This window comes from Bombus terrestris, chromosome 4 (assembly GCF_910591885.1).
Source record: "Bombus terrestris chromosome 4, iyBomTerr1.2, whole genome shotgun sequence".
In the NCBI taxonomy this organism is placed as follows: domain Eukaryota; kingdom Metazoa; phylum Arthropoda; class Insecta; order Hymenoptera; family Apidae; genus Bombus; species Bombus terrestris.
This window is the reverse complement of record NC_063272.1, coordinates 11,809,435-11,826,710: the sequence shown is the minus strand read 5'-3', so window position 1 is coordinate 11,826,710 and position 17,276 is coordinate 11,809,435. Positions and strand designations below refer to the sequence as shown.

General features: G+C 32.4%; 1 protein-coding gene across 10 annotated transcripts in view; it reads right to left on the bottom strand.

Annotated features, from left to right (window-relative positions):
- The window catches only part of LOC105665673, a 123,302-nt gene that overhangs the window by 82,783 nt on the left and 23,243 nt on the right, over positions 1 to 17,276 (bottom strand). The gene's annotated exons all lie outside the window — the stretch shown is intronic.

Below are 17,276 nucleotides of genomic sequence, written 5' to 3'. Positions count from 1 at the left end.
CTCCGGAATCCAGAAAAAGACGCCATTCATCGTAAATAATAAAAATTCTTATACTCTCTTATTAAACTTTCAGTTCCTTTCGAAATGTCGAATAACAAAATTCTTTGACAGTAGATCCCATTTTCGTTAATTTCCTACTTATACGTGTAGAGTTTCATAAGGTAAAAAGTTAGGTTGAGTACGAGCTAATATTAGAAAGGTTTGGTTTTAACGCCCCTTATTATACATCACGTCATATGAATTTTTTAACTCAAATGAGATTATAGTATTTTACATTGAGGGGTGATCTGAGGACTATTTTGGAATTTTAAGGATTTTTATATATGACATAAATTTCTTGTTGTATTTACTCAGGTACGATATATGGTATATTTTATTACGTGTGCTTTTTATATTAGGATATTATGTTTAACTATACTTAACTATAATGTTGTATATAGAGTTACCATTTTTTTATTTTTTTTTTCTTGCCCACTAGTCACATAATATTAAATAAACACGCTGTTTCTATGTATCTTTAAGATTCTTTCACCTTTTTTTTTTTGTTCAGATAAGTAGGCACTGTAGATTTGGATTTATTAAAATAAACAATTAGATTGGGGTTTTCTAACTTAAAAATACTAATTTTTAAAAACTCTATTAAAAATTCTATTCGATTACGCCATACACCTAAGCATACAGTTTGTAGCACTGAACTATGCAAAAATGTTTCCGCGTCATGCAAAGTTACGCAACACGTTGCAATGCTACGAATGTAACCCTTTGCCCATGCAAATCATCCAAATAGCAACATCGCATTACCGTCACCGTGGATATATATAATTGCGATCGATTTTATCGACAGCCTTAGGACACGGCCGATAGAAACTTCGAAACCTGCGCCTGACTCAACCACAGGACGGTTGTGAAATCAACGAGCAACGATTTCACCGGCAACTAAAGATCGTCAGAAGCTTCGTAGAAGCGATTTAACATGAAGTTCGTGGTAAAAGAAACAAGGGCCAAGGTCTGATAGATTAAATAAAAGGAAAAAGAACTACAGAAACACTGTAAGTCACATTTTCCAAACTAATAAATAATTGTATAAGATGTTAATTAAATTTGTAGTGGAATTTGTAAACGACAAAAATTGAAGTTGATATGTACAGAGTACGCGAAGTACATAATAATTGTATAAAGTAATTCAAATTTTCCATCTTTTCTTAAATTTTAAAAGTTTTTAACAAAAAATAAACGAAAACAACGTCGCGACGATATTTGTCACTGATTAGCCAATTTATTTTTAACACCACGAGGTACGCAAAATTTATTATCATTGTATGATACGGGAGTACGATTTGTAATAAAGATGTCTCAAAGAAATCCAAACGGGAAAGAAACGTTCTCACGATTACTCAACAGCTTACAGGACAGAAGTTAGGATCTCGAGAAACAGAAAAGACATTAAATGCAATTTTAATACCAGTACGATAGATATGCATCTATGTACACAAATCACGGAAAGCGAAACAATGATCGCGCGAATTGAACGGTGATACTTTATCGTCGTTACTAAAAGTGTCGACACTTCATTTATTTCCGCGACGCCCACAATCCATCAGTGTGAATGTATCTTTATCTTTAATGCTACGTGCACGGCTACAAGAATTATTCAAATGTGTCAATACCATTCCGGACAAGGCAAAAGCGAGTTTTGTAAGCGAGTAACGTGAATATCATAAAATGATTGAAAGAAATGAAATTAATTTTTCCATTTTATACAATAACAAATATCCGAGAACAGATTAAGAGTTGTACAGAGAACTCTTACTTTTATAATTATATGTATATTTGCATAAATATACATATATAGATTTATGTTCATACAAAATGTAAAATATTTATTATCGTGTACTGTAATTTAATAATAATAACACTATATAGACAATATAATATTATATTAATAAGAATAATATATCATCATTGTAAAATATAACATTATATAATAAGACTTCAAGACAAAATAAATTCTATTTTAAATTATGGCAAAGAAAGATTTATGACGAGTATGTATTTCACTCAACATCCAAAGAATTCTCAAATAAATATTTTTTTGTAATAAGTTTTAGTAACTTGGTGGTATTTCATAAATATAATAAGTATTGTAAATAGTTCTTTTCTGAATTTATTAACTATTCGAAACTTATATTATGCTTTCGTAAATATCGTCGTAAAATAATGATCAAACGCAACAGAACAATACCTCAATACAAGAACCTTACATATCTTTTCCAATTTCACACGACATCGCTCGTCATTTTGCTCTTTAAATTACGAGCAATACTAAAATTTGTACGATCATATGAAATGGCCTGAAAAGAGGCAAGCGCAAACTCACGAACTTGGATGTTCTGCCACGATAATCGAAACGCGTTGCACCATAATTACATTCACCGGTGTAGGTTGCCCTTCGATTTTCGTGACGCCCGGCTGACGTGAATTTACCTTTAGAGCCACGTGCGAGCCTGATGCATGGTCGAGTACGTATATAGCGGGCGTCGCCGGGAACTTTAGTGCCTGACTTGCATACATTATCGTCTTTCGCGCATACACCGTATCGTTGTCCATAATCTCGTACGTTTCTTCCACAGTTAGAGGGACGAGGACGCACTGAGCGCGAGAAACACGGAGCAGGATTTCTCGGCGTACAATTAAACTGAGCTGACCCTTGAACCCTGACGCTTCATACGGCAGATAATGCAGGCGAGCTCCAATATTTGTCCGGATTATACAAACCTCTATGGCACGGAATCCGGTTTCCAAATACAAGCTAACAGTTCGTTCTACGTGTAGATAGTTAACACTAGAACCTCGAATGAGGTAACTTCTTTCTTACTTTTTCCTTTCTCACTATTTTGGTAGTCGTAGGCCTGGGAACGCGATGCTTGATTACTTTTCATATTTTTGTTGAAACTTTGTGTAGGTGTACAGTTCGTGGATATACGTTATCGTTGTTATATCTGTATTTATGACATTATGAATAGTAATTATATATAGATGCTAATTTGTGCGAAATATCGTAGAACATAAATAACAGAAACACATTATACATATTTTTATAATTGTAAATTCCTCTTGTCTTCATAATTTAAAATCACTGTTTCATTGTGATATTTCGTTAGTTTAGTACCAACAGAATATATGTATGAATAAGAATTATGTAACTGATGCGTTATTTTCAATATTCCTATAGCACATTTGATACTTGAATAATTTATTGATTATTTATTGATTAATTACTCGTAATTTCCTCTCAGCTAATTAATTTACGTCTAACATTCTAGAAACTTCTTCCTAACATGTATATCATCTCCGAACAGTTATCTTCGATTTACGATTAAATCGATTAGTTCATAACCATAACGTTAAGCTGCAAAAAGTTGTAATAAATTAGATGTTTTTCTCTGATAATCAAACAAAATTTTAGTTATAGATAGTTAACACATATCCAACGATTTCGAACTGAGAAATTGCGCGTATAAACTAAAACAAAAACGTATGAGAATCGCAAGAAACTCATCACTGACACGTGAACACCCACGGTTCTTACGGAGCATCGTGGTTGTTCGATTAACGAACCGTGTCCTACGATATCCGTCGTTAATTTCAGCCTGCCGGCACCACGAGACCATCAATCAGCATCGATCGAACGCTATTATGCAGAACTATAGCAACTATCCGATCCATCAATCTGATCACGACAAAAAGGCCTGTTTTGTTCTTATAATCTTTGATGGGTTCAATCTTGTAATCGCTAATGCTGCAAACTTGCTATAATAACTTCAAATAAACGATTTGGAAATTTATACGGGTGTACGTTATTCGTTTTTTATTGCTTTAGAATTTAATCAAATATTTTATGAGACAACCATATTAAGAGTATACGCATGTATCATATTTTTAGGAATAGAATTAAAACAAGTGAAATGTAGCCGGAGATTTGTATTTATTATATTAAGTTTTATAACGAATAGATACTTTATTTTGCATACTTCGTGTATTTTTATATATTACGTGTATTACGTGCACCTTTGCAGCTTCAAATAATATATCTGCATAAATGATTCAGGATTTATAGCGACTTCTCAACTTGAAAGAACCTAAATCTATAAAACTTTTGAATTTAAAGATGTTTTTATACATTCTTTTAATTACGCCAAGCATAAAAGAAGAGTATATAATTAAATTAACATTTGTAGCGATATATTATAAAAAAAAAAGTAGAAATTATAAAATTCATATGAACTTCAATTCACATTTCATGAAATGAAATGCTCCGCTATTCTTTTTATTAGCATTTCCATAGAATTCTCTTAATAGGAATTATACGTTTAGAATTTCATGAATAGAACATCGCGTCATTAAAAAACTCTAATTAATGCTAAGAATTGAAAAGCGTACTTTCTAAGAAGACAAATTGTGATACATCATAGGGTTATACCGTCTGTTTGATGTATGCCCACGTAAAGCAAACATCAAGATAAAAGTAAAAATATTTATCCACGTCTGTTCAACAAAGAAAACAGATTTAAAAAGCTGTGTCAACTTCTTATAGTGAATTTTTATTGAACAGCGTTTTGATTATGTAAAAACTTTCACGAAAGATACCGTGAAATTGAAACGTTTATAAGAAATAAGTCCACAAGAAAATACTGTTCATTCATAATTAAAAGAATGTTGTATTTGGTTGTTGGAAGTCTTTTTGCAAATTATATACACTACATACAGTTTGTCTCAATATGAAATATAAAATGATGAATTTGACACATTAAATTGGTTACTATAATTTATTGTTATTTAATTTTATAATTTATTGCTTATACATACAAACATACATACAAATGCTATATACATACAAACTAGTCTAATCTCAATTAGACAAATTGAGAGGTCTCAAATCTCTCATTAATCAATAAGCATTGCACTTCCTGTAATTTTTTATTTTCTCTTCTTTTTAACTTTACTCATTGCTTAAGTTTTTAATTAGTCACTCTGCTAATCATTTTTTCCAATAACAAAGCACTATAAGATAAAACAATACACATATCGTGATATTAATCTTACAGTCTTATTTTAAAATTTTACTTCAAGATATTTCGTTCTATAGCTTTGATGCAATTTATTGTAACGGAAGTACTGACATAAGAAATCGACTGACATTCATGTTTCTTCTTCACTGGGCCACAATCTTTTATGACTGATATAAATTAAAATGCAATGCACCATATGACAGTACACATAAGTCAAACACGTCCTCTTTACTAACAAGGTTCGACAGAAGTAGGCCGTACGATCTGCTTCTTGTATTGATGCGTTTTATTAAATCGCAATATATCGTAATCTACAGGTGAAAGTAACATAACTTTGAAATATATCAGTTAATCCTCTACTTTCTTAATATTAATTACATCCGTCTTTACACGATAAAACATAAAATTCCTTGTTATTCTAGTTATGTATTATGCAATTCGTATCGTTAAAATAAATATATTTGAACAAAAAATATAAAAGACTTGTTATACACGTTTATGAGAAATTAATTTCCTTAATTGAATACAGCGTACAGGTACAAAAGCATTAAACTGAATGAAACCTGGTCATAAATGTAAGACAGACACAATCCTGATCAAATTGATGTTAACAAATATCAATAGCGACTTTCTTTATATCTTTTATACCTGAAAACTTAAGAGATAAAATATTTATGTAAGTTAGTATGATCTAACCGTCCATAAAATACCTCTTTTGAATGAGAGTACGTACGTACATTTCAAGTTAAGAAAGTACGATTTTAATGCACACGCTGGGACGTATTTGGCATAACAAGAAAAATTTACACGATTTTGTGTCTATATATCATTGTAGGTATAAAAAAGTATATAATAAAGGAGTTAGTGACGTAACTCGAGTCCTTGTCCTCTTTCGTTTTTCTCAGTTGGAATTTTCGTTCAAAATTCATATTACGTATATATTAAGTATTAAATTTAAAAATATTTTATTCAAATGACAAAATATGAATAAAATTATTTTTTTTTTTTTTTTTTTTTTTTTTTTTTTTAAAAAGATAACTCGTACTCTTTTTAAGGGAGAATGTATCTCTATAAAAAAATTCTAGAAAAATTTTAATAGTGGTTATACTCGACATATTTTTATTGTCAGATTTTTATCTAATAAAGTTGTCCATTAATTCTCGAAAGAAACAATAAACCGAATTCTACGGTGAATTAACAATGCAAAGGATAATCAACAGCTATCAGAATAATGTCGATCCACGATCACTAAAGTATGAAAAATATTTTCTTTGGCAAGAGAACACGCGCATCGATATCACCGTGATTTACTGAAATAACACGTTGGATCGAGCATGCAAGAAGTCCTACTGCTTTCCGCGTACAAATACCACGCTTGATAGTCGGCCAGCCTTGCAATGCGGAGGATCGAAACAGAAGTTTATTTCCGTGGAAACGTAGTGCAAACGACCTGTAACGTTTTATTACACATTCAATCCAGCTGGAACGCAATGGAATTTGTGTGAATCAGGCACTGTGGAAAACGCGCTCGACCAAAGCCGATTAAGATGATAATTAGAAAAATAGAAACTATTCGGCGAGCTTCGAAGGTTAAATGAAATTTGCATCGTAGATATACGATAACTCGATAATAATTGAATAAAATCATTTTTCCTTTTCTTATTCGGCCAACATTCTTGAACTTCTTTCCTCCTACATTCTTCGAACATAAAATTATTGTTCTTTTGCTCATTCAAGTTCTTCGTTCGGTCGTTTTGAGAATGTTTTGCTGGTCGTTGCTGCAATGATTTCTAACTAGATACAAGCCTTAAAAGATTTCTTATAGATTTTCAGTATCATAATGAAATCCGATTATCAATATCGGCCATGTAACCTCGAAATCGTCGATCGATCGCGGCGGGAGCCTTGATCTTGCCGAGTGAAAACTAGTTTCGCAAGAACTGCGGAGCAGTCACGCCTTCGCGCTTCCGGATTTCTGATGCAGATTAGGTGTTAGTCAGCGACGACGTATTCTTTCACCCAATCAAGTAGCAACGGACACTTGAACCTAACGACACGTGTATAATTTACTTGACGAGAAAAAAAATAGAATAATTGCGGAAGTAATAGGCGATCGTTCGATAGAGATCCATCGCGATCGCTACGTGTTACCCATCGAGGATCGCGGAATTTTATACATTTAATAAGTTACTTTAAGAGAGGGAAAGAACAGTTTTGAGATGTGGTGGAAAAATAAATAACTGCAGTTTAATGGATCATTTGAAATATGAGTGAATCAGCGCTCTACGTTCGTCTTTGTATTGGTAGTATTACGTGTTTGATTGATTCGATCGTAACTGAGATAAGAATGAAACGATTCTGATCAATCATTAGAGTTTCTAAGAGTATTATAGCGCTTTTTCCATCGTTTCAACGATCTTCTAAACGAGATTATGCTCCTCGATCGACGAGCTGTGAAGGATGATAACATTATTTTTCACTGGTTAATGAGAGATGTTTTATAATAGAAATTAATGAAGACTGAGAAAAGAAAAGTTTCTATAAAACGTTATTTAAGATACATCTGATGTAGTTAATTTAAGAAATGGTATTTTTATGAAGAATGATTTTACAGACGCTAGCAACGTAATGAATAACTACTTTTCTATAGTAAATAACTTTTCGTAATTGACAAGTGTTGTACAATTATTTTGTTACCTGATGAGCTTCTTACCTTCAGGTTCTTCACTTTCTTAATCATAAATCAAATTGGAAAGATTCTTTTAAACTAATACAGCAACTGCTCGTGTTAATTATATATGTATAGTATATTGCTTTATTTTTTAACAGGTAATTTAAGTTTAGAGTCTACTAGCTCCATAAAAAATAGTAATTTGTCCTCTTAATTATTAATTCACCATTCATTCATTAATTTGTACTCTTTAATACAATTCACATACTGTCGTTATAAATTGACCAAAGTGTATAAATATTTACGAACGACACCCTTCGGTAGGTACAGTTTAATCTACTGGATAGAAATATTTCAAATATTCTGGAAATATTCTTTCATAGAAATACAGAGAATTAAAATTGAAATTTTATTCAGAAAGTCAAAAATAGATGTGTCATATTTCGCGAACTGTCATATCCTGTTCCTTGATCCATGTACGAGCACAGTCTGCGAAAATTTTCTCGCGTCTTGTATTAATTTCCGGTCAGACTCGGTTCGAATTGTAATTACTCGACATTCCTCACGGAATCGTAGACATGTATTGTTGAAAAATAATGCGATGCGTAACGGCGTGCAGATTCGATCGATTTAGATACCGTTATTTTTCTATGAAAAGTATTATACTCGTACATTTTTGTATGTCTTTCTTTCTTTTCAATTAATTCCTAACATTTTGCTACACGAGCATCCTCGAGACTTGAGAAAGCAGTAAATTTAATTTACAGTTGGAACACTTCTTCATTTTACAGTATATTAACGAAACTATTGTATACTTAAGAGAAAAGAAGGATAAAATGTTCGTATAATTACTTAGATTCGCATATCTTGACCTTCGTTATATTTATATAGAATTAATTATTCCAATTCCTATTGTATTCACACGGATCTTACAATTACATTTTAAAAAAGAACTATAAAAATATACGAGCGACAAAAATTTAATTTAATTTACATTTACTTATAAATCATTTGTATTTAAAGTAAATTATCATGTATACATACATATATATATATATACGTACTTTGAACTCTCTTAAGAAACCTCAACGTAGAAGATTTAACCTAACTTAAAACCGCATAACATTCTTATGCAAATACAATTTTACTTTACAAAGCAAATTTGAGATACGATAAAACGAACAGAACGAATCCGAACGCTAATGAGTCTACTATTTACTGCATATTTAAAAAAAATGCATTCTTTATATGAAATAAATTCTTTTATTAATTTGAATTTTCTCGTTTTTATTCCTCCATTTTCAAGTTTAATAGTAATTTGAAATTATTTTATTCTAACATATTATATATATATAACTTTATATATTATATCTTCATAGATAAAAATGAAACTATAGCAAGAATATTATTTTTTATTTAATATTTATTACCACATACTTATTAATTCCTCGTTATTTAATAGGCAAGAGCGAAGGTATTCTTGCAATAGCCTTTTCCATCTTCATTGCTCGTCCGTATTTTCGCTGCATGAAAGAGAAATGTAAGTCTGTCGAAGAAGGAACACCTGACATTTGATTCGACAGGTAAGCGAGTGAACAGGACAGCGAGTCGGTGAGATATCGGACGAAGGTTATCGTTAAAAATTACGCTTTTTCCTATGGAATTGACTGCAGAATGAAATGAAGGACGTTCAATGAGGCGTGAAATAGCGGTAGATTCCTTAAAAAGTTAAGTGACTTGAATCGAAGAGCATAAATTCAATCTAAGATAATGCGGAGATTATTTGTCTCTTTCATTCAAACAGTTATCGATTGACGTTGACAACTTTACTCTAATTTATTCAGTTTACCCTCGCTAGAGATACTTTCACGCGCACTTAAAATAACAATATGAATAAAAGATGGTAGTTAAATACGTTCTTGTAGAGAATTATATTCACTTCTGTAGAAAGTAGCCTGGAATTAAAATAAATAAGTACTCGCTAAGTATAAAATTATACAGCAACATTGCGCACGAAATCGTGATTATAACATGTAAGTTTCAGTGATGTAATTTGATCAGGAACTTGGCGATTACGTTCACGAAATCGTAAAATACCGATATAAAACATGAAACAGGTAATGTAAATTTAATTTTATTTCTAATCATACAGACTTTATCTAAAAAATATGTAATCCTATGTCGCAGAAGTATATAATATAAAATATATATTTAATGGTATTTCACGTCTAATACTTTAAGAAATTTATGCAACACCTTTTCTTTCTTTTTCTTTCTTCGTACATAACTAAATAAAATCACAGGCGCACGTACAAAGCATTCGCTCGCATACTTTCAGCTACATCTACTTGACGCATTTACGCTCCAAAGTACATCGTAAACACCGAAAGAAGCCACGCACGTTGCAAACTACGTACATCCAAAGCAAGAATTTAGGAAAAGATAGGTCGTTAACTTGTTCCGCTACGTGTAAAGGATCATTATACAAGAACTTTACAAGGAGAAACGGTATGCTACGTCTACGCGTATGTGCACGCATTACGATGACCTACCAAGATGAATTGCAAATTCATGGTACTTCGTAAGACAGAAATAGACTTTTAAACCAGATGAAAATGTCTGCGGACTAAATACGCCAGTGCGATGCCCTATATTCAGCAGCCAAATACAGAAACAGAACGCGGGACAAATGTAGAAGTATAACATAGTTACATAGCAAACATTTGCGTTCAATCATAGCATCTTGTTTTCATATCATCAATGTCTTCAATCGTCTGTCCTTCTATTGACATTTTATTGACCTGTTGGATTGTTCAGAAAGTTCTAAAATAAGAAAACTAATTCACGGTGTTTTACATTGACAACTAGCTATTTTATTGCATTTGATATTTTTATATTATACATACATATTTGATGATTTTTATAAAATCAGTTTTATCATGTTACAATGTTGTACAATATGGTATAACTATAATAATAGTAATAATAATTAAATTTACTTATTAAAATAGGTAAGTATAACGATAATGCAGACGAGACTTGGTTGTCAGGTTTCTGTTAACAAATTCCAAATATATCCCCTTCAATTTTACCTCAGCTATTACGTTTAATCGGGACAAATAAAAGCGAGATTTCTACGAATTAAATATCTTACTCTATTTAATGAAAATGGAAAAAAAACTTTTCCACCAAATGCATTAGAGGTTTCGAAATGAATACATAGCAGAACGATAAGGATTTCCCAACTTAATATGAAATATAAAACTCGAATATTGGACATAATTATATAAGGAACGGCGCGATGATCATTGAAAATGTTTTAACATTCGAAAAAGTTCCAGATTGACGTAATAAACGGCCGATGGAACAATAGATAGCAATAAACAAGGGTAACAATAAAATTAAAAGCGAGATAAGCGATGGCGAAACAGTCATACACGGCGGAAATGGAAAGAGAAATCTGTTCATCAATGTTTTTTCTGCAGAGAAGATATAAATCCTTATATATAATTATAGAATGCACGAAGTATGAAATAACGTTAACCTCCGGGTATGTAAAAGTTAGACAATCAAATTGAAAGCAACCATTCTTTATCTTTTTAAAGTAAAGAACACATGTTCTAATTATTTCCTTAGTTGCATTATATTCGTTTTAAATGAATAGCAATATTATACTTTCGAAATATTTGAATTTAAAGAAGGAAACGCTACACGAAAAGTACACGAAAAACAGATTGGAAAATCTTTATCAAAATTGAGAGAAATATAGGAAGAAATTGTTGTTCGGGATTTAGAGTGGCCGTCAGTTTATGCCTCAGATAACACATTTACCTTTTTGGCAGAACTCAGAATTGTCTACCTCCCCAAGCTGCAAACCTTACGATGCGGATATCACTAAGAGGCTAAGAAACACCCTAAGTGCCCGATGGGTCAGGGCAAAAGTAAACAGCTGGCAATACCAGAAGATATATACCCACGAGAATACAATTAAATCATGGAAAAGCTGGGGACGGAAAGTCAGGTTATAAAAACGAGACGAAGCTTCGTGTGACAGTAACAACAATATCTTACCTCAGTCTTCATCAGAGCGTCGTATTGTTCGTGTTATACTACACCGTATTCAGTCTCAACAAAATCGTACAACCGTTGTGATCAGAACGTCAAACTCTTCGTGTATACTAAAGGTGCAAATAAATGATCAAACCATACTAATACTCGATATATTTAATTTACCCTCCTCCCTGAGCGTTAATCTCATTCAAGGTTCACAATATCAAGCGATATAGTTGAGAATTCGCAACAATTGTATTTGATTGATTTACGTATATTAAAGTGTAGATATATAAAAATATGAGAGTTAAAAAGACAATTGTTAAAAATCTCGTTCGTCGAATTCTAGTTTTCAGATTTATCGAAGTATCAACTTTCCATTCGAACATCTTCAAATTATAGAAAGAAATGCAATATAATTATTATTTTTAGGACCAGGGACAGTTAAATTTCTCATTCGAATATCTTAAAATTACGTGTTTCAAACATTCCAGAGAAGAATATTTGAAAAATTCAATTGTTTAAAAGCTCTATTTGGAATAATCACGATAACTGTAACGATAAGGAAAAGTTAAATGATTTACTGAACAATGAAGTCATTTGAGCAAATATTTCTTTAAAAAGCTATTTTATCTCGCTCGTTACAATTGCCGTATCTCATTTATTGCGAAACTGTACAAATTGGTTCGCGATATGTTCCCCTCAGATGGATCGCGAATTTCTGCTTCCTCGTTTCTGTCGCTAACTACGTACGAGCAAAGAATCAAAGTTAAGAATAGCTCGTCAAAAGCATTAACGCGTGACTTCGTAAATCTCTCGGAGGACACGAGTCTATTTAATTGCGGAAGCTAATGACAGTTGATGACTGGCATACTTTCGAAAAATAAGTTTCGCAACGCACATTTTAACGAGATTGCAAAGACATAAGAATGGATACCCATAAAATATTCAACGTAATTCAATCTCAGTTTCCGAGGTAAAATCATCTGCTTTCGTTTCACGCTAACAGCTTTGTTCTTGCTTTTCTAGCATTCCGCTAAAATTCTATATTCTGGGAGACTTGTCGTTTTATCGTTGCATTCCGTGAGAAATGGAATAATTTAAAAATGCATGGAAATACGGATTCTGTCGAAACGCTGTGTTATTGGATTCATTATGGAGCGACACAATGGCAAACGGAATGAAATATCGCTGTGGTAAACGAACATTTACGAGTACTTAGAACTTCAGTTTAAATGGAATATTCGTAATAACGAAACTCATAAAGATCATTCAAGGGGCTTCGACCCTTCGGTGTAATATACAAAAAGCGCTATTATAATGCGAGCGCACGTGCAGGAAATTAAATCCTACGTATGTGCGTAAGTATATGAATAACAATATATATTCAGCTACATAAAGATCATTCACTTTGACCACTAATATATGTACATCCTTGATATTTTTAATACTCTCTACCTGTCTTCATTGACAATATATATATATATGTACATTACATTTTTTATTATAACCTCTTAGTATGAATTTATACTATTAATGTTACTTACTGGTATTATACAAGTTTCTATATTTATCATTTTACATAAATTCTCACAATTTAAATAGCTTCGTAACATTATAAAATCGTGCCAACGAACAATCATCGATAGACTGCGGATTTTTATACATTTATGGGAGATTTAAAGGTAAAAAGATACACGATATATACATAAAACGCAAATATACGTTATAATACTTAATAAATAAAATACTACTTCTACTTAGGTTCCATTTCTTCAATAGCGTTTATAGAAATATTCATTTACTCGAATATCGATAATCTGGCGTCAGAACATTTTAATAATAAAATACATTCGCGAATCGCTAATTACAAGACAAACGAACATAAGGCGACAATTAGTCGGCATACATTTTCTCTCTGGAAAACCTGTGGGGAAAGTAAAAGGTTAGACCGCACGAGCGTGTAGCCAGAGATAGAGATGCGTTCACGCGCATGCAAGTTCAGCAAGGACAAAGGAACGTGTCGAGGATGATGGAAAGCGAATGCATGTCGGTAATATTTCGTTTGACCGCGTCGACCAAACGCTCCGTGCTAGTTTCACCAGTGAAATGCAAACCATTCTTACGCGGCCAGCTACTGAAAGTGTCGGTGAAACCATCTAGCTTCCACTAATAAACACTTGCGTGTATATTTACGATTTACGATACGTTCACTGGGCGTCTTCGTCGACCAACCGAACAGATGTGTGTCAAAGGGTTCGTCTCCGGACAGGATGTCTGCTTTTCCTGTTATACATTCTCCTCCCGCAACGGAACTTTCGTTTTTAAACTTCTGGATCACGTTCGAACAGAGAGCTGGTTTGTCGGAGCAAAACAATAAAATAAAATATCGGTTGGTTTACAGCGAGATCGATGTCGAAACCGGTATCGGTAACGAGGAGTCCGATGGATCAGCAACGCGGATGGTAGTCAAGGATATCGGGTAAATTGCTTTTCGAGCTAGAATTTAGAGTTTCAAAGGCACGCACCGTTTCCAGGAAGCTACTTTGAAAAAGTTTCGAGCACTGTGTTTACGTCCAGGAAGAGCGAAGCGCAATTTTTATGACGGACCGAAGCAATTATAGATGATTGAAAGGTACAAGTACCAAAGCAGTTTTGAACTTCGATCCTCGTACGTAGTCGACGGCATTGTGCTTTTGAAAATGTAGCAAATTGTTTAACATAATAATGTATCATAGGAGTATGATACAATTGCTTACGTTAGAATTTCTTCATATTTTTTCTTCGATTTTATAACCACGCTAAAGTATCCATTTTATCCCTTCGATGGTTCGTTTAACTTTTATTACTGCCTCAAACAACAACGTTGCTGAAATATTGAAATCCACGAAAGCACACTGTGTAAATAGATTGCTATTTACGAGGTAAAGTACTCCCAGAACCCTAACACAGATGTATTAAAGGATCAGCGTATAAAATAACCACCTTGGGATACTATCTCGTGCCGCGCATCTATTTAAGTTGCCCAACAATCTGGTTACTATAAAGCACCTGTACAAACATCTGCGTCGATTTGCGCGGTCTACGGTGTCTACAGGAATTTTATAACAAACATCTTGGATATCAAATAACTACTTACACCAACCTATGTTTACAACTGAGAAGCGGACAATGTATGGAAACGGTTATTGTGGCTCGGATATAAAAGAATCATTAAACGTTTACAGACGCGTACAGTCCGTGCATTGTCCCAAGTCTTGGAAAATAGACGTTCGATTCTTTCAAACGATGTTTCGATCGTGAACCATGCCACGATGTAACACGTGAACAGTTTTCAATGCCAGCGACTCATTTCCTTCGTGAACAATGGACGCGACAACGTAACGTACACCGTATCTCTCTCCGTTTAATGTCACTTTGTTCGAGTTCGTAAATTGGTGGCATTGTGTAAAGCTATAAACGTTATCCGAGAACAATTTTTCTGATTTTAGAGTAACGGGTGAAGGATAGATAGGCAAAATGGATAAAAGGGATATTTATAATAAATAGGGAAAGGATAAATGGATAATGCGATAGAGAGAACTATTTTTAAAAGCTATTTAGGTTGGTGGGCGAAGAATAAATATAAGCAGAAATATTGGAACGATATTTCAATTGGTGAGAGAAGTATTTTTAATTAATAATATTTAAATTAATGAGAGAAGCACAAATCGATAATATAGAAGAAGTAAATTATAGTCTATATGGATAGGAATATTTCAAAGAAAGTATTTGAATACATAGGAAAAGAATAAACAGACAATGTGGATGGAAATATTTAAAAAAGTTCATTAAATTCATGGGGAAAGGACAAATTGGTAATACAGATAAAACCGTTTGAAAAAATATTTAAGTCAATGGAGGAATTAAATAGCCACAATATTACAAGAATATTGAAGAGGAAAATACTTTAAGCATTGCATTATTTAAATGTTAATTCATTGCATATTAAAAATATCTGTTTTTCTTTCAATGTTGACTTGAATAATAAGTCGATATACACTTTTTATTAAGTCTAATATTTTGCAAAAAACCATTAATATCCCCGATTTTCTAAATACAGATATCGTGATCAATTCATACTTTCCGCACTTTCGTGTATTTCAAATACTTTTACGTGTAAAGTGAATGAAAAGAACGTATAGGTAAAATTATATCTGAATGCTCGAAAGGTAACTAGCCTTATTCTCACCTTCAATCAATAATGATGATTCACAAATAGTCCTCATTATCTCCTCATGGTAATAAGATAGGGCTAAAGAAAGGCATAGAGAATAGAAATATGTATGAGTCATTTGCATTAATTATGAAACAATACCCCTAGGAAAATACGAGAAAAGCTCGAATAAATGGCATCTACGATTATCATGCTTCTTAATTAAATATTAAATCTAGGTACTAATTAGAAAATTGATCAAAATCGCGATAGGTTAGGGTACATGGTAAATTCTATATCACGAATCATTATCTTTTATTTCAAAATTAGAGCAAAATGTTGCGAGGAATGTTTATTCAATTTTCTACCAACTTATTACGATACAATCATTTTTATTCAATATCAGGAAAAAGAAACTGTTACATTTAATTTAAACAAATTATTTTTACACTATTTGTTTTTAATTGGGGTTTAATGTCGATTTTAGAGTAGTAGAATTCTCTCGGACTTATTATTATTAATATCTGATTTTTCATTATTATATTGTTATTAATTGTCACATGGCACATTTAAGTATGCATTTCTTTGTGAAAGAACGAAACTTCAAACACGTAAAATGTAACTATTACTAAATTATTCAAAACTAAATTTAAGAGATTCACTACAAAACCAAACTATTATTCTATAACTAGAATTTCTACACGTTTTCGCTACTTCGATAAAAGAGATTCTTATAAATACTTTTAATTCTTATTCTTATGTATATTTCAACTTAAAAGGTATTTTTAAAAAAGTATTTCAACTTAAAAAATCCCCAACAATAATTCCAATTATAAATACGCTCTATAAATATTCAGAAGTAAGAGGGAATAATTCTTTGCCCTCGCAATTTACGAATACTTGGTAATGCTCCAAAATATTTTCGCTTACACTCTCAAAATTGCACGCTCCTTTGTTAGAACCACAAAATCTTTTGTATACTTTCAAAAATACCCAGGCTTATCGTAAATAAAAATCTATGTTTATCGTGTCAGAAGGACAGGCTAACCGCTCGATCATCCCATACCTCCCCATAATTTATCCATTAAATCCTCTTTTAAAAAATTCGCGTGCTAGGCGTAGATAATGTAGAGAAGCAACGTCATGATAATAATAAATTTCATCGAAACACAAAAACCTAATCTCTTCTGTCACGTTACTTCGTCAAACTTTTTCTGCCCGATATATTTTTTTGTAATTTCCTCTTTCCTTTCTCCTTCATTAAATCGCAATGAAATGAAACGCAACCTTT